Source organism: Dermacentor albipictus, chromosome 8 (assembly GCF_038994185.2).
Source record: "Dermacentor albipictus isolate Rhodes 1998 colony chromosome 8, USDA_Dalb.pri_finalv2, whole genome shotgun sequence".
Lineage (NCBI taxonomy): Eukaryota > Metazoa > Arthropoda > Arachnida > Ixodida > Ixodidae > Dermacentor > Dermacentor albipictus.
In genome coordinates this window covers 113,478,107-113,499,896 of record NC_091828.1, presented here as the reverse complement: position 1 = coordinate 113,499,896, position 21,790 = coordinate 113,478,107, and the positions used below count along the sequence as shown (strand labels likewise).

Below are 21,790 nucleotides of genomic sequence, written 5' to 3'. Positions count from 1 at the left end.
CCGACGACGCTTCGTCGAATACCAGCCCGGTGACCGTGTTTGGGTTTGGACCACTATACGCCGACGAGGACTGAGCGAGAAGCTTTTGCGTCGCTATTTCGGACCGTAGAAGATCATCCGACGTGTTGGGGCACTGGACTATGAGGTCGTGCCAGACGGCATTTCGCTATCACAGCGGCGCCGCTCACGACCTGAAATAGTCCACGTTGTGCGACTCAAGCCGTACTACCAGCGATAATGAACTTTGGGACTTCGCGTAACTGATCTTTGGACTTTGTTTCTTTTCGTTGTTTTGCTACTTATGTTTAATAAGTGTCCTTTTGTGTTTCGCTCTCTTATATTTGTAGCATCGGGACGATGCTTTTTAAGAGGGGGGTATTGACGCGTGTACTTATCTTTATCGGGCGACCACGGTTCGCCGCCTAACAAATGTAATCGCACAGCGCAGGATGCGCCTGCATGTATCCGAAGTTTCTGGAAAGTTATCGATGCTTCTATCCGGCTGTCTGTTGTCGCCGAGCCCTGTCTTATCTAATTTCATCGCGTGACGCGAATGGTGTAGAATTGTGTGGAAGGCACGCGGGTCCGAACGATTAGTCTGGAACATTCGACGACTGCAGTATAAAAGCCGACGCGCTTGACCCGCTGATCAGATTTTCGACGATCGCCGACTGTGTTCGCCGCTATCGTTGTGCTTTAAGTGTACCCTGTTTTGTGGGCACAGGTTCGCCCAATAAAAGCTAGTTTGTCTTTCACAGTACTGCTACTGTGTTCTTTAACGTCACTACCACGTGACAATATGGAGAGAACCAATTCGTAGGAGAGTATGTGGTGCAGCGCGAAGCGCGACAAGGGATACAGAAGAACGAATACAAGCGGTTGTCCTCGTTCTTCGGTGTCCGTTGTCCCGCTTCGCACTGCATCACAGATTCTTTCGGAAAACCCACTAATTCGAGCTATCACCCTAAGTTATTTTGGGTGTTTCCTAAGGCAAGCCTTTCTTATTCAACGGCTCGTAGCTATTGTGCTTGTGACCTCCTTCATACGTTCATGCGTTCCTTGTTTTCTGTCTCATGCTCTTTCAAAACTTTCCGTAATTTTTCTTGCACATTTTCTGCAGTGTTTTGAAACCTCCCACGCCAGTGGCTAACCCCCTCTTGCCGGGTAATTATTCTTTCCGTTGGCATATGCAACTTGAGCATTGCGCAAAGTGGCCAACGAGGACAGGTTGCCCGCCATTCTACCGCTCCATTCGAATTCAATCGTTCGATCGATACGCTTCGGTAACGTTCGGCCGATGCTCGCATTTTGAAAGTTTATTCGTGTCGTTGGCTCGGTTGCTTTCACTCGTACCCATTGCGCCGCTACCGTTGCTCTCGTGCTCTCTCCGTTACGCATGCAGGCGGCGATCGTGCTTATAGGCGACCTCGTTTCCAGATTTTCTAAAAATATATATATTGTTCGGTCGAATTATTTTTAGGGAGTTTAACTCGCGGGAAAAGAACATTTACGTTTCTGCGCACCACCTTGTCAATTCCGCGCGCGCATAAATTGCCCTCACACTGAAAAATAATTTATTCCCTTAAAAGAGAAAAAGGCTGTAAATGTGTCTATAATGTGGTTTATATAACGGCCACCCTCAGGGTGTAAGTTGTAGACACATTTACGCAGTTTATCACTTTTAAGGCTGTAAATTATTTTACAGTGTAGCAGCTGCTGCGCCGTCTAAAAACCGATTGGACTCGCACGCGCCTTATTGCGTCAACCACAGTTGCCTCGAGCTAAATTCCTGAACCTCGGCCACTAAAAGCCAACTGAACAAACGACAGATTGTTTTGTTGGATCGTGGATCGCGAATTCTCGCCCGTTTTGAACATTCTCCGAGCAGTTCTGTTTGCCTGATCCATGCTGAATGTTTAGTATATGGACTATTTATTTATTTATTTCTTTATCCCTCAAATGTTTGCCGACACTACGTCACCATCGCGAAGGTGTCCCGGCTCGCGTCACGAGGAACTCTTCCTTCTCTCTTCAAAAAAAATAAGGAACGACTGAATGAAGTGGATTACTGAAGCACTAAAGCGCCAAGCAGACGACACAAGAAGAATGGTGTCTCTTCTTGTGTCGTCTGTTTGGCGCTTTAGTACTTCGGTAACATGCACCAACTAGCCCAACAAAAACTTCTGCTTGAAGAAAGTGGGAACCGATCTCCACGTTGAGTGAACACGGACAGCAGACTCGCCCCCCTTGATCGAGGCCAAAAACGCCCCGCTCCGCCGATGGAAGGCTCAAAGGCTCAGTCGCAGACTCAGAAGGCAGATCTCGGAGCTCAACACGGTCATCGATGGCCGTTGCAAGGCGCCATGCCAGCAGCAGCGGGACGAGCTCTGCAAATCCATCGACGGAACAGGTGCGCAACATTGGTTGAACGACCGACGTTTCCTAATAACTTCCGTAAACAAGAACTACCCACGAAATAGCTCTCGCCGCAGTTTGGACGCACCTTCTTCCCTCCTATATGCTGGCGTCGAAGAAGCGCGCCGATCAGCAGCAGTCGCAGAGGCGCCTGGGACTGATATCGCATTATGTGAAACAGCCTTAAGAGGAAGCTTTAGCTTGCGCCCAACTCCGACGCGGCCTACTCAAATACACGTAAAACGCAAAACGTTTTTCTGGTATAACCCGTGGACCGATTTTAATAAAATCTGTTGCATTTGAGAGAGAAATTTAAATTCTGCTGACTGCTGTAAGCGGAATTTCGATTTAGGTCCTGAATCTTGTTGAAAAGATTTTCAAAAATCAGAAAGTTTGAAAAACATAGAAGCACGAAGTTTACAAATTCATAGCCCTGCATCAAGCGCAGATATTGCAGTTCTGTAAACGGCATCCATTAGATCATTCAAAGCGGACAAATTGGACACGTCATTTTATATTTTACGTGAATTTATTACGTTGTTTACAAGGGTTCTGCAAAAACTGTATTTCCATATTGCAAAATTTTCTGAGATTCATCTGTAGCACATAAATTTTGTCCGCTTTAGTTATAGTACCAGATGCACCTTACAGAATCGTATCATAATTTCTCGTTGCTGAGTTACAGAGTTGTAAACTTCATAGTATCGTTTTCTGAAAATTTTCAATTTTTGTCCATTTTTAATAAACAATTTACATCATAAATGAAAGATTCGAAAGCAACGGTCACTAGACTAAGTTTTCATTTCAATGCACCAGACCTCGTCAAACTTGACGCAGTGGTTGCCGAGAAAAACGAATTCTCCTTTTACATGTATTTAGATAGGAGCAGCCGAGCTAAAGCTTCCTCATAACTCCTGCGCAATTGCTCCATAATGTTTGTAAAGCAAACTCATTTTCGGTTCTTTAGAAAAAATAATATTTCAACAAAAGATGATACGAACAGAGTCACAATTGCGGCACAACTCCACCAGGACAACTAATACAAAGTATGAAGCTTTGTGTACAGGGCATTTTAGACCGCAGCTCTTTGGCGTCCGTTCCTGGGTTTCGCGTCGTCGGCGGCGTTGTCGTCGGCCTCGTAACCAGCTCCGCCCCCCTTTCATCCCCCCAGCGCTAGCAGCGACCGACTGATACCGCTGGATGCCGCTGACGCCGCTGGAGAGTCAAGATAACGTGACTGCATAGAACACCGTCGCCGCCATGCAGAAAGAGGAGGAAAGGGTCCCCCCCCCCGTGTTCTTGTGTGGCGGATAGGGTGCTCTTCAGTTGCCGACGCGCCGGTTATTTCACGTAGGCCCCGGCACGTCGACGAATACGTGACCACCTTCCCACGGCTAGACCTGGTTCTTAGCGCTGCGGAAGCGAGGGTATCATATTGTTTGTGTCGGCATCGGCGGCGTTGTCCCTGAAACCAACTCCGCAGCTGGGGTTGACTCACTATCGGCGTCAGCGGCATCAGTCAGTCGCTGCTATCTCTTCCCTCCTCCCTTTATCGTGTTGTCCGCTTGCTGCGCGCGCTTCTGCCCCCATCGTTTGCCGCTGGCTGTACACGCCGCCCCCCTCCCCCCTCTTCCTGCGAGTCTCCGGTTGTCAAAGCGCCGGCTCGAACTTAATTCCTTTCTTCGCTCCTCCTCCAATGCAACCCCTGTGCGGTGGCAATCAGAGAGCCAGATCGGTGGCGGCGGATCTGTATATGTGCACCGCCCGAGCCGAAATTGCCGCTGCCGTTCGCCCTGTGCGGTGGCAATCAGAGAGCCAGATCGGTGGCGGCGGATCTGTATATGTGCACCGCCCGAGCCGAAATTGCCGCTGCCGTTCGCAATTTCCTAACACTTATGCGGGAGAACATCCCGTTCCTCTCGCTCGTAACGCGTGCCACGGCTGTGACAACCTGGCGAGGCACTTGTATAGATCTCGTCTTTGAGAATCAAGCATTGGTGTACCAAGTCGAACATATATCAGTCTATTTCTCCGACCACAAAGCTTCCTTCATGACTGTCAAGAACTGTTAGTGCAGTCTTTGTTAAAGGAATACGTGTGAAAAATAAAAAAAATTCTGTGATAGCGCATACATGTGTTGCTCGATTTCTTTGCCTCAATCTATCGAAAAGGTGAAACAGCTTATTTGCTGCGCTCAAATTTCGCATTAGGAAGTAACGTAATCGTCGGTAATTTTTTTTTTACAGAGAACTCTTGGAGTCCCCACTCACTAATATATGACCACATAGATCAATCGAAACGCATAGTTACAATAACTAATTTCAACATAATATTTAAAGTTCTTCAATACACGTGAAATGCATAACAATGATGTGACAGAAATTCTTCACACAATTTCGTAAGGACGTTGCGAAATGTGCAGATACCAATCCTGTCCCGCACACGGTCTACTTAGACCAAGTGCAGTTGCATTGTACGACAGACGCAGAGAACGAAACGTGAACGCTGCACCGTCTACCGTAGAGGTCGCACTGCCATCCCACTTCACAGATGCTAACGCATCACACAAGTACTGGACCGCGTTCTTGTTGCACCAACATGCTCCCTTTCTTTAGAAGCGACTCAACTTTTAAACTTTTAAGCAAAACTTTGTTCGGCACACGTACATGTTTACCTAAATTTTAAAATTACAACTCAACAACATCTATATAAACAGAAAAATGCGTTTGATCACACTGCAAAACGTTCCTCTTTGCGCGCGCTGCCGCTCGCGTCTTCACGTCGCTGTAAAGTCAAGGGACTTTACGTCGCTCAATTCGCATGCGCCGCCATGCGGCCGTGCTCGTGTATTCCAAGACGAGATTGTCGAACAAGAACTGGGCATTTTCTAAATGCGTTATAGCTAGGATTTGCAATTTCTTTAGGTTTTCAGATAACAGAAATACGTGCACGCAACAAATACGCTCACTTATTGCATCCTAATGACTTCACAAAAAACTTAATCATGAAATTTACTTGGTAGAAAAAACAAAAACCGGTAATAAGTTGAGGGCTTGTATTTTAGTACATCACTTCCTCGCACAGCAGAGACCTATCCCATTTCAACTTTAGAACCCTGCTTATCATCGATGTGCGTATAAGACCACGTTCGTTTCGTCCCGATTGCACCCTTCAAGAACTTAATAAGCATCCGCAGCTGCAATGCGTCGTTGCTAGGGTATAGTGTGCGGTCGTGCATGCGAGGTTCCGTGGCCTAGGAGTCAACCGCTTTGTTACGTCTGATCGCTGCTCACGTGGCCGCTGTGCGCGACTTATGATTGCTGCGGGAAATAATCGTCTATGGCATAACCGGTACAAGGCAGTTACCGCGGTACGTCGTCGCCGCGCTGTTTCCATTTCTGGAGAGGCTGTACTCTGAACTACTGTCAGAGGAGTTCCTTCTACCCTGGTCATGCTGTTTCCTGTCAGTGGCTGATGGACGCGTATGGCTTAAGTTTCGACCAGCCTGGATCTTGTAACCAGGCCATCAAAAGTATTGACTGAATATACATGTATGTAGGTGCCCGTGATTCCCATGTGCTCTCGTATGCGTGATCATCTTTGTATATACGCATCTCATAGCATCGCTACAAAACTACGTAAACCCACTTCATCATTGTACACAACCATTGTGTACACCGTATATATTCAACAAAATTTTCTGTAATTTGACGATTACTTCATATGTAACTGTAGGTTTCCGTGGGCCTATGTGGGTATATGTTAGTGAGTGTGGACTCAGATACTTCTTTCAAAACGTGCCATGTATACAATACTTCGTGCTTTGTAGATGCTACCGTCCTGGTGGAATTGTCCCGTCATTGTGACTCAGTCTTCGTATCGTCTTTTGTTGAAAATAACTTTCTCTAAACACATATACACATCTCATATCACATCATTTCAAAATTATGTATAGTGTCTCTGTCACATCGTCAGTGTACATGACCATTGTGTACTCTGTATATATGGAACACCATTTTATACATGCGACAGTTAGTTTACGTGTAACTGCGCCTTTCCGTGGGTCTATGTGGTTACATGTTAGTGAGTGACGACTCGGATACTACTTTGAAAACGTGCCGTGTATGCAATGCTTCGTACTTTGTATATGTTATCGTCGTGGTGTAATTGTGCCATGATTGCGACTCAGTGTTCGTTTCGTCTCTTGCTGAAATAAGCTTTTTTTCTAAACGCACGGGAAGTCATTTGGGAAGCCTGTTCACACCACGCAGCTCACGGAAGTCTACACCTCAGTCTACAACCGCGTTTACATGAATGCGACAGCAGCGCATCGCATTTTTCTAGCGCTGTACGTTAATGCGATGCGCCACCGTTTGCATGTGGCACGTCACCAACGGTGCAATGGCGGCGGCAAACGGTGTCGCACGTCGAAGGCAAAGCAACGCTTCCAAGCGCGACCTGCGCCACGCCGCACAGTCAGCTTGGCGAGCGCAGCAGGTGTGCAGCGAATTCCATTTCCCAGAATTCCTAACGCGATGCGATCGCGTTCATACACGCACTGCGAAAGTGGACTTACTCGTCTCAATCCAACCCTGTCTGGCGAATTAATGTGACGCCTTTCCCATAGCGCATTAGCCTGGTTTGCGTGGATGCGATGTGCTGGACAGTTGACGTGACGCGATGCGACGCGCCAGTTGTCGCACTCGTGTGAACGCGCCTCATGTCGACGTCCGAATCCGGACTTTCCCTGCCATTCGTGGTGACGGACTACTACGAGGGTTTCTGCTAAACGTCCCCGCGTGTTTCGCGTCAGGGAGGCCCACTTCCCACACCATGGCGCCTACAGTGCCGTCGACTCCCTCGAAGGCCCAAGTCTTCGACGTTGTTGTCCCTATACGGGGAATGGTCCCGAGACCATCGTCGATGCGACGGTCTCCACATGGGTAGCCTCAAACTGTCCATGTCGCACGGGATGTCGGCGTCCTCCTTGAAGTACTAACGTCATACATTGCGAAATAAGACTATGAGGCTCAAGGTTACTCTGAGTTACGTAACGCATGCCAACATCTTTCTTTCTTATGTGACGCAGTAGTTTTTGGTCGCGCATCGGAGAACTGAGAGAAGCCTCCCTAGCCTTAATGATAAAGAGACGCACGCACGATTACGATACTCCCTATTGGGAAATTTGAGCGCAGCTCTGCATGTCTCTACATCTCGCGTATAATCTCTTTCGTGCAGTACGTTGCAGACGGAGCGAAGCGCTGCCCGACTGCCTCGCTCATCTGGTGATCGCGAGAGGCAGCGCGTGGGTAACGCGTGGGCGCGATTCACAGCAGCCGTTGCAGACAGACCTCGCAGACGACGCGCGCTACTCTGGCGCCATCTCGTAGCGATCGTCGCCGCTCTACGCTTTTCTGCTCACGCTTTCGCCGCACCCTCCTCCTCCGCGTTGTTTCTCTCTTCTCTCATCCCCACGCTGCGCTCCACATTCACTCTTTCATCCTTTGCTGTCCTCGTTCGCTCGGTTACGCCGACGCCGACGCTCGCCGCAGGAACGAGCGCCTAGGAGCTGCGCTCTAACAAATTCTGGAGTTTTGCTAACAATTCTGGAGTTTTGGTAAACCATGCTATGACCATGAGGCACACCGTATAGTGAGGGTCTCCGGTTCAGTTCTGACCTCCTAGGGTTCCTTAAACGGGCGTCCAATGCACGGTACATGAGCGTTCTTGCATTTCGCCCCCATCGAAATGCGGGGTTTCTAGCGTTCGTAGCCTGCTATGTGTCAAAGGGAATCGGAGTATGAATCGAACCTGCCTCATCGTTTGGCTCAATTGTCTTGACTGTAGGGAGAAACACAGAAGAAAAAGAAAATAACTTTCAGGGCGTTCTTGCGCACTTGCATAAGTTTGGACGCGTGTACCAGTTATCTGACAGAAAAGTTACGGGAGGCCTCCAAGTCAGCCTTTTCTGTACCTTACATTCACTGCACACAGTTTTTTTTTATGCGGACGCCCTGTGCCACGCTGCAAAACGTCTATCTTTAAACGTTGCGTAGTGGTTAACATTCTGTGGATGTGTTTCTGGTAAAACGTTCTATTCATCGTAACGCTGTCAGCAGTCGGTATACCTTTCCGTAAGCATTTCTTTTTTTATTATTTCACTTACTATTGTTTATGAAGTTGCCAGACCTTCGTTGTTTTCTTTCATTGTCTGTCCTTGTTTTCTAGCTCGTGCTGTTTCAAAACTTTCCGTCATTTTCCTCGCACATTTTCTGCGGTATCTTGAAACCGCCCACGCCAGTGGCTAACCCTTTCTTGCCAGGTAATTTTTCTTTCAGTTGCCAAATGCCACTTGAGCATTGCGCATAGTGGCCAACGAAGACAGGTTGCCCGCGATTCTACCACTTCATTAAAATTCAATCGCTCGATCGATGTGCTTTGGTAACGTTCGACCGATGCTCGCATTTTCAAAGTTTATTCGTGACGTTGGCTCGGTTGCTTTCAGTCGTACGCATTGCGCCGCCACTGTTGGTCTCCTCGTGCTGTCTCCGTTACGCGTGAAAGCGGTGGTCGTGCTTATAGGGGACCTCGTTTTCACATTTTCTAAAAAATATGATATTGTTCAATCGAATTGTTATTAGGAAGTTTAAGACGCGGGAAAAGAATATTTACGTTTCTGCACACCACCTCGTGAATTCTTCGCGCGCACAAGTTGCCCCTATACACTGCGTAATAATTTACACCCTTAAAAGAGAAAAAGGGGTGTAAATGTGTCTATAACGTGATTTATGTAACGGACACCCTCAGGGTGTGAGTTATAGACACATTTACGCACTTCATCACTTTTAAGGGCGTAAATTATTTTGCAGTGTAGGAGCTGATGCGCTCTCTAAAAACCGACTGGACTCGCACGCGCCTTATTTTGTCGACCACAGTTGCCTCGAGCTAAATAACCGCCGTCTTCTTGAACCTCGGCCACTCAAAGCCGACTGAACGGGCTACAGACTGTATTATTGACTCGTGGATCGTCACTTCTCGCTCGTTTTGAATATTCTCCGAGAAGTTCTGTTTGCCTGATCCATGCTGAATGTTTAGTATGTGGAATATTCATTCATTCATTCATTCATTCATTCATTCATTCATTCATTCATTCATTCATTCATTCATTCATTCATTTAACCCTGAAATGTTTCCGACACTACGTCACCATCGCGGTGTCCCGGCTCACGTCAAGAGGAACTCTTCCTTCTCTCTTCAAAAAAGTAAGGAACGACTGAATGAATGAGTGAATGAAAGAAGAAAGAAAGTACTCAATGAAGAAAAGAAAGAAGGAATGACTGAACGAATTAAGGAGGGAATGAGTGAATGGATGAAGGAAGGCATGAACGAACAAAGGAAACAACGAAAGATGAGCTGAACGAGCGATGGGAGGAATGAATGAATGAAGAAAGGAAAAATAATTGCACAGACAAAAGAAAGTCGAGGCGAGCCTCAAGGTCTGAGCCTGTGGCCGTCGCGGCGTTCTTCCTTTGGCTTGAGCTCTTCGCGACAACTGTCGGGCGAGCTTGGCGAAATCAAGAGCCAGACAAAAATACTTTCATTACCAAGAAGACGGCGCAGATAGATGTTGCCGGTGATGAAGAGAGAACAAACCGGGACGACTAAATAGGAGAAAGACAATCCCCACTACCCCCCCCCCCCCCACACACACACACGTACTTCAAATCCTTGATGACGTGTATTTCTAGTGTCATCATTCGCCCAATTCCCTCGTGTCTTAGCGGTGACCTTGCAGTGCATTACCAGAAAAAAAACGAAAGAAAAACGAGAGAGGTAGGTGCGTAATAGCGTTATATAAAGAGAACAGTCGCCGTAGGCTGTGAGTGCACTTGCTTTCTCGTGAGAATCGCTATGGTAGGTGGATGCGCAGCACAGCCCATCTATAATCGGAAAGCATAGCTAGTATTTGGCTGCCCATTACTGCGGAATCACAGTGTGAATTGGTATTCCGATCCCGTTTTAGTTCACATGGATTTCAGCACGATGCATTGCAGTAGTTTTGATGCGAGAGCATCAAATGGTTCATTGAGCGAAAGGTTAGTGGCACTCAAGTCTCCGTACGGGCATTAAATGCGAGAGCATTTTAACTCTTCCGCGCGCAACTTCTCACTTGGTCACTTGCTCGAACTGGGCAAAGTCAATTTCGGTGGCGGGCCACCGAAATTTCCGAGGTGGGACAGGTCAAATTTGGGAGTGGGCCAGGTTGGTTTTGAAGGTGGGTGAACTCAATTTTAGAAATTGGGGCAAAGTCGACTTTCACTGGTGCGTGCCACGGCGTCCGTGCGACGCCGTGGCTCACACCCTTGCATTCCCATTGGCTGCGACGCCAAGTCACGTGCGTGCCTCCACAGAGTGGGGCGGGCGAGAGGGAACGCCTGCTTCAGCACCGGCGCACCAGGTGTCGCGCATCGCCGCGACGCCACGTCACCCTCGATCGCGACGCCACGTCACACTCTATCTCGGAAACCTGTGCTATCCGCGCGTTCCTTGCCCGCGCAAGCTCGCGCCTGCGTTCTAACTTTGCCTCGGTAATCGCTATAAAGAAATTGATCTATAAAGAACACTAAGCGAGAAACGTTCGCGGTACTACGGTTTCGAGCCTATGACTCCGCGCTCGGAAGCCGAGTGCCTTACCCGTCGGGCTAAACCAGCGCCTCCTCGCACGTCTGTGCACTCCGCTTCATGACTTCATGCTAACCCGCCGTGGTTGCTCAGTGGATGTGGTGTTGGGCTGCTGAGCACGAAGTCGCGGCATCGAACCGGCCATGGTGGCCGAATTTTGATGGGGGCGAAATGCCAATACACCCGTAGTACTTAGATTTAGGTGTTGAGCTGCTGAGCACGAGGTCGCGGGATCGAATCCCGGCCACGGCGGCCGCATTCGGATGGGGGAGAAATGCGAAAACACCCGTGTACTTAGATTTAGGTGCATGTTGAAGAACCCCAGGGGGTCAAAATTTCTGGAATCCTCCACTTACGGCGTGCCTCATAATCAGAAAGTGGTTTTGGCACGTAAAACTCCATAATTAAAAAAAAAACTTTATGCTACTTGGACCGAAATTTCAATTGTTAAGCACGGCGTGACGAAAGCGGTGACGTCAAAAGCACCGCGGCTTACTCGGGAGCGTCCCCTTGAGATTCTATGTCAATCGGGCACAGTAGCATGACGTCACGGATCGAAGTGCACCGCCCTTGTGCTATCTAGGAGGTGTTGACCAAGCGTCTCAACGCGCTAGTTTGCCCGCGTCGAGTTCGCAACTCGAAGGACCACTCAGAAGCGTTCAAGTGGACAATACTGCTTTCGCATTCACAACTCATAATAATTGCTAAGGTGTCCTCGGATTCCTTCTCTTAAAGGGCCCCTGAAACGATTCGGACAAATTTTGTAGGCGCGTAGGGTACAGCTTAAGTAGAACATTCGCACCACAATTTAAGTGAAGCGTTACGTATTAATGGAGCTGCAAGCGATTAGAAGTTACCCTCCTCCCTAGCTATGCTTTTCCTCCTCAACTCGCTCGCCGAGCGAGCGGCGCTAAGCTCCGCCTTCACTGGTTCAGCGTCACGATGCGACGTCACATCGCTCACTTCCGGTTGTTTAGGAGCACGCCTCCTCCCGCGCGAGACCTCTCCGCTAGCCGCTTGGCCGTCGACCGAGAGCTATCGAAGCAGCGTGCGTTGCGAGCATTCTGTCGTAGCGCCGAACGTGTCCGGTACTCCGCTAAAAACAGGCAAGCTGGTCATTTCGGCAAATGACTGGAGGCATAAACTCAAGCTGATGAAGGAACTTTAGCGTAGACGTACGTGAGCAGCCTGATCGGTCTGCACGATCCAGACACTTGCTGGCGCAGCGCTTAACCAGTCAAACAAAGCGCTAATATTGCTCTAACCAAGTGTAAAGCATTTTAAACATTTATAAATCAACGTGTTGATGATTACACTCCTGCGAAAAATACACACCCGCAGCAAAGAATACACTTCGTTGCTGCTACTGTGTATGGTTGAGCTCTGTGCCACCAGGTGGCTGCACCGTGCAGACCGTTCACATTTGCCCTTCTGCTCATCTCGTGGCTCATCCCGGCACAGTCGAGCGGCCAGACCCTGTCCCCTTGCGCTTTCGTTTGCCCTAATACTGGACTCGCGGTTTGCAGGTCGCTAGGTTTGCAGTCCACAAGGCAACAAAGTCGAATCATAGTGCTCGCGAAAAGACTTAGACCGACTCTGACCGCGGAGCTCTCGTCAAAATGGAGTACGTTGTAACACAAGCAGACGACAGTTGCTGTGTGCCGGAAGTGCTGAAGTGTACTAAAAAACTATTCTTGTGTATTCTTTTTAAGTTATTTTCTTTTTACAAAAACAAAGTAACTAACATTCCAACTATTACGAGCATCATTTGTTCACCATAAAGTTGAAAAAATTATCGACCACGCGCCCTGGTCAGCCAATCAGATAGCTCGCCCATGTGACGTAATATGGATTATTTGCATCATATGGGTAGGGGCGGCTTAAAATTCCGCCGAGCAGTGCGCTGCGATCGGCAGCGATGTGTATTTTTAAAACCTTAAAATAAATTACACGCTTTACGCAGAGCACTTAGATGCATCAATTAATGATCAGAAGAACCTACTCTAACGACTCAATACGTTTGTAGAAAATCGCCCAAATCGTTTCAGGGTCCCTTTAATGTCAATTAGAATATCGCCTACACCCGTTTGCAATTTGAAAGGCGGGCGGAGGGCCTTTCTTGGAATCCTGCAGCAGCCGGTTTACACGCTGTCTTGACGGCTGGATAAGTACGGCGGGTTGGGTGGTGATTCGACTCTTCTAATTAACTGCGCTTCTTACTTTGCTGACCGTGGTTCCCTCGTTTTCGTCCTCAGCAAAATAATAGCCTCAAGAACGAAGCGACAATACCAGAGAGCCGCCAAGACCTTGATTGATAGAACGCTTCGCGACAAAATTCGTTATATAAACCAAGACCTTAATCATAGGATAATAATATTAATGGCGCATGAGGATCGGCGTCTCACGAGCATTAAGCGAAATCGTCCCGAGATCACATGATGTGTCCACGGTGGTAAAAGTTTGTGTCGGGCTTGGTATAGTCCAAAAATGGAAACTAGAAAAATGAACCGCTCGCTGTTTTAGTTTTTTCTTGCTCTAGTGCTTGCACGTCGGCGCTAAATATTCGAAAAATATTCGATAAATAGTCGGTGTTTCCAATATTAGCTATTCGATTAGGGCACCTGCAGTAATAGACCTATGTTCAATTCGTTTTTCAGAATTTTCGTGCAATCACACGTCCTTACTTACTAACGAATGCATCACCACGTGTCTCACTATGAGTACATTCTATGATTATTTGAATCAGTTCATTCTTTTTTTTTTCATGACAACGGTGTCTTCATATTTTTCACTCGGTATTTGTTCCGCGCCTTAAAGTTCCGGAACTATAATTACCGCTTTTCCCCCGGAAGTAATGTTAGTTCTGTCAACCTGTAAGTTGCGCTATGCGATGAGCGCTTTCGATGTGTCCCACCAGAAAGCCAAATTTCCAACCTTGATCTCCTTTTTTTTTTGCTCATCTATTCTTTGGTCACCCTGGCCTCTGCTTTCTACATAATGCATATCCACTCAATTTAGTATCTTGGAGAACCACTTCGCCGTCTGTGTGCACAAGGCTACATTCGAATTGCCAGGTCAGGCGGAATACCGTCCAGCGAAGTAAAAGCATTATTAGTTAAAACGAGTCAACCACCCATGTCAAACATTCGCACGGTGTTTTGGGATCAATACAGGTTTGAAAAACAGCACGTGATGTTTCGGCATCTGCGCGCAGAGGCTGTGAGCACACGTGACACACATTGTGATCCGTGCAGAAGCGCCGTGAACGCAAGCGTTCATAAAGGTCACGTGACATTTCGTGACCTGTGCAGAAAAGGTCGCAACACGCACGACGGCATCGCTAAAGTAACGGTGTACGCGACGTATTTGTGTGAAAGTTCGGGTGACATTAGATTATCTTATGTTTACGCCATCTTTCCCCAGGATAACCCGCGTCCTCTCTTGCTTTCATTATCACTCAACTCCGTACATCATGCGAACAAGTACTACGAATGATCACACGTATCACCAATAAAACGAGAGGGATGATGGAGAACGACACTCTTCGGTTGGTCAAAGCCTTTATACTCAGCAGAATTGTGTACGTAGCTCCGTACCTTCGGATGAGGAGGTGCGATTTAAAACATTTCGACGTCATGATCAGAACAGCATATAAGAAGGCACTAGGACTGTCGCTCAAAACATCTACAGAGCGCTTATTGCAGTTGGGGGTGCACAATACAATAGATGAGATAATTGAGGCCCACCTATCAAGTCAATATGCCAGATTGGCAGGAACAAAAACAGGACGCAAGGTACTAGAAGACCTAAATATCGGCTGTCCTTACTATACGGCAACACGACAAGACATTCCGAAAGAGTGGAGGTGCAAATTCGCGACCCTGCCCCTTCCTAAAAACATGCACCCAGAATATCATCAAGCAAGGAGGAGGGCAAGAACCAAAAAGATGGACCAGATCTATTCTAAATTAGAGGGGGCCTTCTTCGTGGATGCTGCAGGTCCGGTGGGAGGAGTCTCCACAATATCGGTGGTGCATCAAGGGCAGACGGTCAATGGACTTTCTGTTCGGCACGGGGAAATTGCAGAATTGGAAGAGGCGGCGATCGCTATGGCGGCTTCGCATCCTAGTTCAGAATACATCATTACAGACTCGCAAACTGCCTATAGAAATTACACGCGGGGCCGAATTGCACCGCTAGCTTGCAGGATCCTCAAACAATCTGGGGTCTTCGCTTCGCGCAAAGAGCTGATCTGGGTGCCAGGTCATGAGGGTGTAGAGGGAAACGAGCGTGCACACGCTGCCGCCCGAGCTTTTATCCCCCGGGGTCCCTCCTCCTCCCTCCCCGAAGACTCGGACTTCCCAGTGCCATTAATAACTTATGCAGACGTATTACAACACTTGCGCTTATCGCGACGAAAATACCCGGGCCCAGCTAAGGGATTGGACAAATCGGAGGAATGCCATTTACGAAAGTTACAAACCCTGTCATTTAATAATCCAGTGAAGCTGCATGCTATTGAGCTACAATCTTTTTCAGCCGAATGTAAATTCTGCGGGCAAAAAGCAGATCTCTACCATATGGTATGGGCCTGCCAGGCTAATAGTGCCTTAGAAACTATAAAACAGCCAACGTGGGAAGGATGGGAGGCAGCCCTGTCCAGCTCAACCCTCAAGGACCAGCGAGCCCTCGTGGAAAGAGCTAGGGTGGCGGCCTTAGCCAACGGAATTCCGGAATAGGAATCCGACCACCCTTCTCCTAACTCCCCTCTCCCTTTTTTCCCTTTAAATAAAACGTTTTCATCATCACCATTATCAGCCCACGGCATCAGACAAGCAGACGTTTTACTCTTGCACTCTGCAATCTTTTAATCTCATTTTGATGCCAATTTCCGAATGACATTGAGTTTTATTAGGTAGACAGTGGAAAGCACCTGGTTATTACCATCAATCCTAGAATTGCTCTTACGCTTCCTTTTGCTAGAAGATGGTTTTTCCACAGCGTTAGTTCAACTGCGGCGAAGCTCGCTTTTCCGGAGTGGTAAGAACGGTTTCTAAAGTAGTCCACACGTCGCAGCTGCTCGTTTAGTTTTCGTTCTTCTGCTTCAAGCGACTCTAGTCAAACTAGTAATCACAGAGTACAATGCATATAATATTGAACATTCACTACAGTTTTCTATGTGTTCGTTCGTTCGTTCGTTTGTTTCTTTGTTTCTTTCTTCCATTCTTTCTTTCTTTCTATCTTTCTTTCTCTTTCTCTTTGTTCGCTTATTTCCTTCTTTCTTGCTTAACTCAGCCGAAAAGGCTCCTGTGGCCGCGTTCGTAGTTTTGGGGTGGGGGGGGGGGGGGGTGGAAACGAAAGCCATTTATACTACAGCAAGAGAATGGGAGGAAGGGAGAAGGGTCACTATAAGAATTCAGCGAAAGTCGGTCAGGCACTGATATAAGATTTCGGCTAGAATCTGTTTCGAACAGTGCCACAATGTCCAGATGCAGCTGATAGCTCAAGCGCGCCGATAACCGAGGATTATCGCTTTCTTTCTTTCTCTTTACCTTTCTTTCTTTTTACTTTCATTCTTCAGTCTTTCTTCTTTTCTTTACTGCACAGTTCCGTAGAGCAAAATCAGCGTTAAAGCTCTTAAAAATATAAGGTCAGCCGTTCCCAGCCGAATACGGGTGTTTTATATATTACCAGGGAGATTTTAATTACCAATTAGCAAATAGCAGACGACGAAGTGATCAAGCGCACCGACACATCGACAGGTTCAGGCCTATATGAGGACATAGCATCGTGCCGTATGACTGATGTCCTATTAGGTTCTCGCGGATAAGACATGCGTCTATTTCGGCACGTCGTATCGGCGTTTGCCACTTTCACAAGCTGTGTGCGGCGATCGTGGCAGGCTGTGGCTGGTGTGTCTTGCTCTCTCTCCCTCGCTCTATATATTTCTTTTTCATCTTTCTACGTACCCCTCCTCTCTATGTAGGGTAGCAAACCGGATTTATCGTTCTGGTTAACTTCGCAACTTTTTTTTCTTTGATCTCTCTCTCTGCCCCCAAACTAATGAGTGTTAGAAGGTTACTCAGATAGTATGCGCGTTGTGCTTTCACCCGATAGAAGCACAGTTTTAGATGGTTGATCAATTGACTCAGAACTGGTACGCCAAAGGTAAACTCGAGATTGGATGCGTACAACAGGCGCTCGAACGCGGGATGTCAAAAGCGATCCTTTGTTTTTTACCACCGTCGACCGCTCGACATATTGATTGGTTGCGATGAATGTGGCAGTGGTTGACAGCAGTTACGTTCTGAGCCTTTTTATAATTATAAATTGCGAATTGAATGAATGATCAAACGAAGTACACATTACATGCATCAGATTCTCCAGAGCGTAAAGCATGAAAGCTGCGAACGCCTCCGTGTTCGTCCCGACGAAGAATATTGTCAAGGCAGATGACACGCCGCATGTCAAAGGCACGTGTGTTTATGGCTGGAGAGAGAGAGAGAGAGAGAGAAACAACGTTATTTCTCCACTGCAGGGTTGGAAGTTAGTGCAGGTAGGCCTAGTGTGGCTCCCAGGTGGGGACGACGTCTTTGGCCCACGAGACGAGTGCCAGTTGTGTTTTCTTGTCTGCTCTTGTCAGCAGCTGGTTCCAACCCTCCTCGGAGGGAGCTGTCAGTAATGATTGTGGGGGAGGGTTACCCTCGCAACCTGGAAATTGAAGTTGCATTCGTAGATTTCTTTTTCTTTTTTAAATGCGTAAGTATTTCTATACTTACCCAACGAGAAAATCGTCCCTCCGTCCGTCTGTCCCGTAAAAGGATCGCTTTCAAGATGGCACCTACAGCAGCGAGTGAATTCACCTTCGTTCCGCCTTTCGCTTCAACGCCAACGAAGCGACGACAACAAAGCGCCCACGGAACTTTCAGCAAACGCGGCACACTGCCACTTTCGCAGATCAATTCAACATACGTGCCCACGCGTCTATCTTCGACGCTAAGTAAGCGGCGAGAACACAACGCACGAAGCTATCAGCAGTCGGTACTCTTTGTCGGCATCGCAGATCGCTTTCAAGTGACGGTCCGCGCGGCGGTGCCATACGAAGCCGCCTCCCGGGTACGTTTGGTCACGGTACATTATGGTTCAAAGCGGATGGATAAGGCGCTAAAGTGCGATAACGACTTGTAATGATAGGAACGTCATCAGCGCGCCTGCCGCCTTCACCTGCAGTACTTTGCTTGCGTCATCAATGCCCCTTGCGGTGCCGTCCATACCAGTTTGTGTCGCCGCAGCGCTGCCGTTTACACTCGCCGTATCAAGTAGCATAACATAGGTAACGACACCGGGCTGCGTGGAGATGAGCAATTGGCACAACGCTTACGCATACTTGGACAACTCCCAGAGGAGTTTCTGCGGGAACTCTTCTTTTTTTAAGTTTCTTTACCAGTCGCAGCATCTTTTTCATTCAACCACTTAGGGGCAGAGTACGGAATATTCTCGCTAGGAAAAAGAAAGTTGTTCGCGGGGGATTCTGAGCCCACTTCAACAAGTTTCGACGTGGGCCAGGGCTTGGCTCGGGCCAGAGAGCTCCGAGTTTGCGCGGCCCGTCGCAGCAGCAAAACAGACCGCCGAGCGAGCCGGAGCTAGGGCCGAAACGTCGCGATGTTCTGCTACCACGTGACCGCCTTCTGTGTCATGACGTCACGACACATGCACTTCCTGGGAAACGCAACCGAAAGTTGTAAGCATAAAGAGTATTTTAGATCCCTTGCACGTGACGTCACATGGACGCAGATTCTCACCGTGGTGGTTCTCCAATATGGAGCCTAGATGACGTCAGTGCGCCATATTCACTGCCGTGGGTAACCTGCTTCCATGGAGGAAGGACAGTTTAGATCAGGCCCCTGTCCTGCAGGCTGTTTTGGGTAGCGTTGAAGCCGCGTGAGTCGCCAACAGACGCAGCTTGCTCACCGTGCTGGTTCACCAACATGGCGCTTACGTCAGCGCAAGCTCTGAGGCTTCGAGTTAGGGGACCGTCACTTCATGCAACAAAGGAAGAAAGAAAAATGATAAGTCTAGTTTGTTATGTCAGTAATGCTTTAGACTTATCTCTCTCTATCTGTCTGCGAGTAAGGGCATAACAAAGACGATTTGATGATGATGGCAATGACGATGATGACTTCGCGAACACTGCTGTGCAAAACAAGTTGGGCTATCGCTAACCTCTCCAACCATTCTTTCTTTCTGGGCAGCTTCACGAGTATCCAGCCACAGGGACGCTTTTCTCGAAGTTCCCAATGTTATTAGAAGACACAGAAGGAGTACCTTGCTGAATTTCTATAATCAATTATCCCTATTATTGCACGTGTTGGGGTTAAATTATTACGTCTCAAAATTCTTAAGCATATATTTTTTTCTAATCTTTGAATTATATTTCATTAACCCACGCTCTGCTATGCAAATTTAGTTTTTTTGTTTTAATTCTAATCATCATCATCATCAGCCTAGTTACGCCCACTACAGAGCAAAGGCCTCTCCCATACTTCTCCAAGTACCCCGGTCATGTACTTATTGTGGCCATGTTGTCCCTGCAAACGTCTTAATGTCATCCGCCCACCTAACTTTCTGTCGCCCCCTGCTACGCTTCCCTTCCCTTGGAATCCAGTCCGTAACCCTTAATGACCATCGGTTATCTAGACATACTTTAAACCGTCTGCTTCTTGGCCAGTCCCCCGCAGTGGGTGTTAGCCAGTATTTGGAGACAAGGCAAGACAAGACAAGACACTGCTGCTTCCGTGGGCTCACCCTGTCTGAAGAGAGTCTCGGCTACGCTCGGCAGCGGCTCCTGCCTCGACGAGCGGCCGCCAATCACGAGCACGGGTCGGTTGCTTCGCTGCGCGAAGAGCGATCCCCAGACGCTGGTCGAAGCCGCGCCGCCGGGGTTGCGGCCGCGGTTGCCGCCTCCAGCAGTGCGCGAACTCTGGAATACGTTGAAACTCTCATGGAGGAACGTCATCACCTGCGGGCGAGAAACAGACCGGGATGATGAAGTCGAGGGTTGCTCTGGATCGCCACCCCGCCGAACCTCGTTACAGCGAACATTTCCTTGCGGAATCGTAGGATAGAACGAAGCAAAATCTGAGGGTCGTGCTCTGGCGTCAAGCGCTTGAAGCACGGGGGCGAGAAAGGCGGAATATAAAAGGAAAAGATAGATAGATAGATAGATAGATAGATAGATAGATTAGATAGATAGATAGATAGATAGATAGATAGATAGATAGATAGATAGATAGATAGATAGATAGATAGATAGATAGATAGATAGATAGATAGATAGATAGATAGATAGATAGATAGATAGATAGATAGATAGATAGATAGATAGATGGATGGATGGATGGATGGATGGATGGATGGATGGATGGATGGATGGATGGATGGATGGATGGATGGATGGATGGATGGATGGATGGATGGATGGATGGATAGATAGATAGATAGATAGATAGATAGATAGATAGATAGATAGATAGATAGATAGATAGATAGATAGATAGATAGATAGATAGATAGATAGATAGATAGATAGATAGATAGATAGATAGATAGATAGATAGATAGATAGATAGATAGATAGATAGATAGATAGATAGATAGATAGATAGATAGATAGATAGATAGATAGATAGATAGATAGATAGATAGATAGATAGATAGATAGATAGATAGATAGATAGATAATAAACTTACAGATTGACAGAGAGTCATGTACACACACTGCTATATAAATGGGTAGGCAGACACTAGAAAAGTATTAGAAAGGTAGACATCAGAAAGCTGACGAGCATTAGTTTAGCTTATAGCACGACAGAAGGGTGGTACATTGGGTGACTGCCGTCAGCGTCTGTATATCTGAGTTACTAGCCACAGTAGTATTCAAGAGAGCCCACTGAATATTTAGGCCTATACTAACCCTTCACATACAGAGCTGGTGTCCCATCCAACTTCGCAGTCCACACAAAGATGATGGAGTCGATGCCTTCATCAACTGTAGTTATCATTAAGGTGATGTCCTCGATGCTTATCGTTGATAAATGTAGGGGACCTTTTCTACTACTGTCGCTTTGAACCTACCGAAAAGAAAACGTTCTTTTACACGCCGAAACGCTCGTGTAGTATCGTTGTGCCCAGAATTTGTAATCGCTTTGCCGCATCTCAATTATGAGGAATTCAGGTTGTCAATGCACACTGGATGACGGCAACCTACCAGTCGAGATTAACCTCCGCAGAAACTCACAAACGTTGAGCCAGCTGTCATGGTGTCAGTGGCAACCCACCGCGTCTCTCTGGAGTAGTTAGGTTTTCTGGGCGGTACGCAGCATATTCAACAGCATTTGCTCCCAACTTCTAGCAGCGGCAGATATGCGCAACTGGCACATAGCAGACGACAGGATCACTTGAGGATTCGGCACTTCGACGCCACTTGCCAACTCCATGAGGCATCTAGACTACCAAACGACACGTATGGCCAACGACAGAGGCATTTGTGCTCCACGTTCACTGAGTCACTCGTCGCTGGAGGGACATAATTTAAATAGCCACGTTAATGGTGGCTTGCGGGTGACAAACACCCCGTGAACGATGACTGCTGTTTGCCTGACCGCTGCCCAGCGATCTTCACTTCGCTTGTCGT

The 21,790-nt window shown here is 47.6% G+C and overlaps 2 protein-coding genes across 3 annotated transcripts in view; one reads left to right on the top strand and one right to left on the bottom strand.

Annotated features, from left to right (window-relative positions):
- LOC135920147 (uncharacterized) overlaps positions 1-19,966 on the bottom strand; it is a 144,013-nt gene extending 124,047 nt beyond the window's left edge. The window contains exon 1 of the mRNA XM_070524186.1: positions 19,903-19,966. The gene's annotated coding sequence lies outside the window, so the exon portion shown is untranslated. The remainder of the gene's footprint in view (positions 1-19,902) is intronic.
- Positions 1-21,790, top strand: part of LOC135920146 (uncharacterized) — a 232,764-nt gene that overhangs the window by 142,276 nt on the left and 68,698 nt on the right. The gene's annotated exons all lie outside the window — the stretch shown is intronic.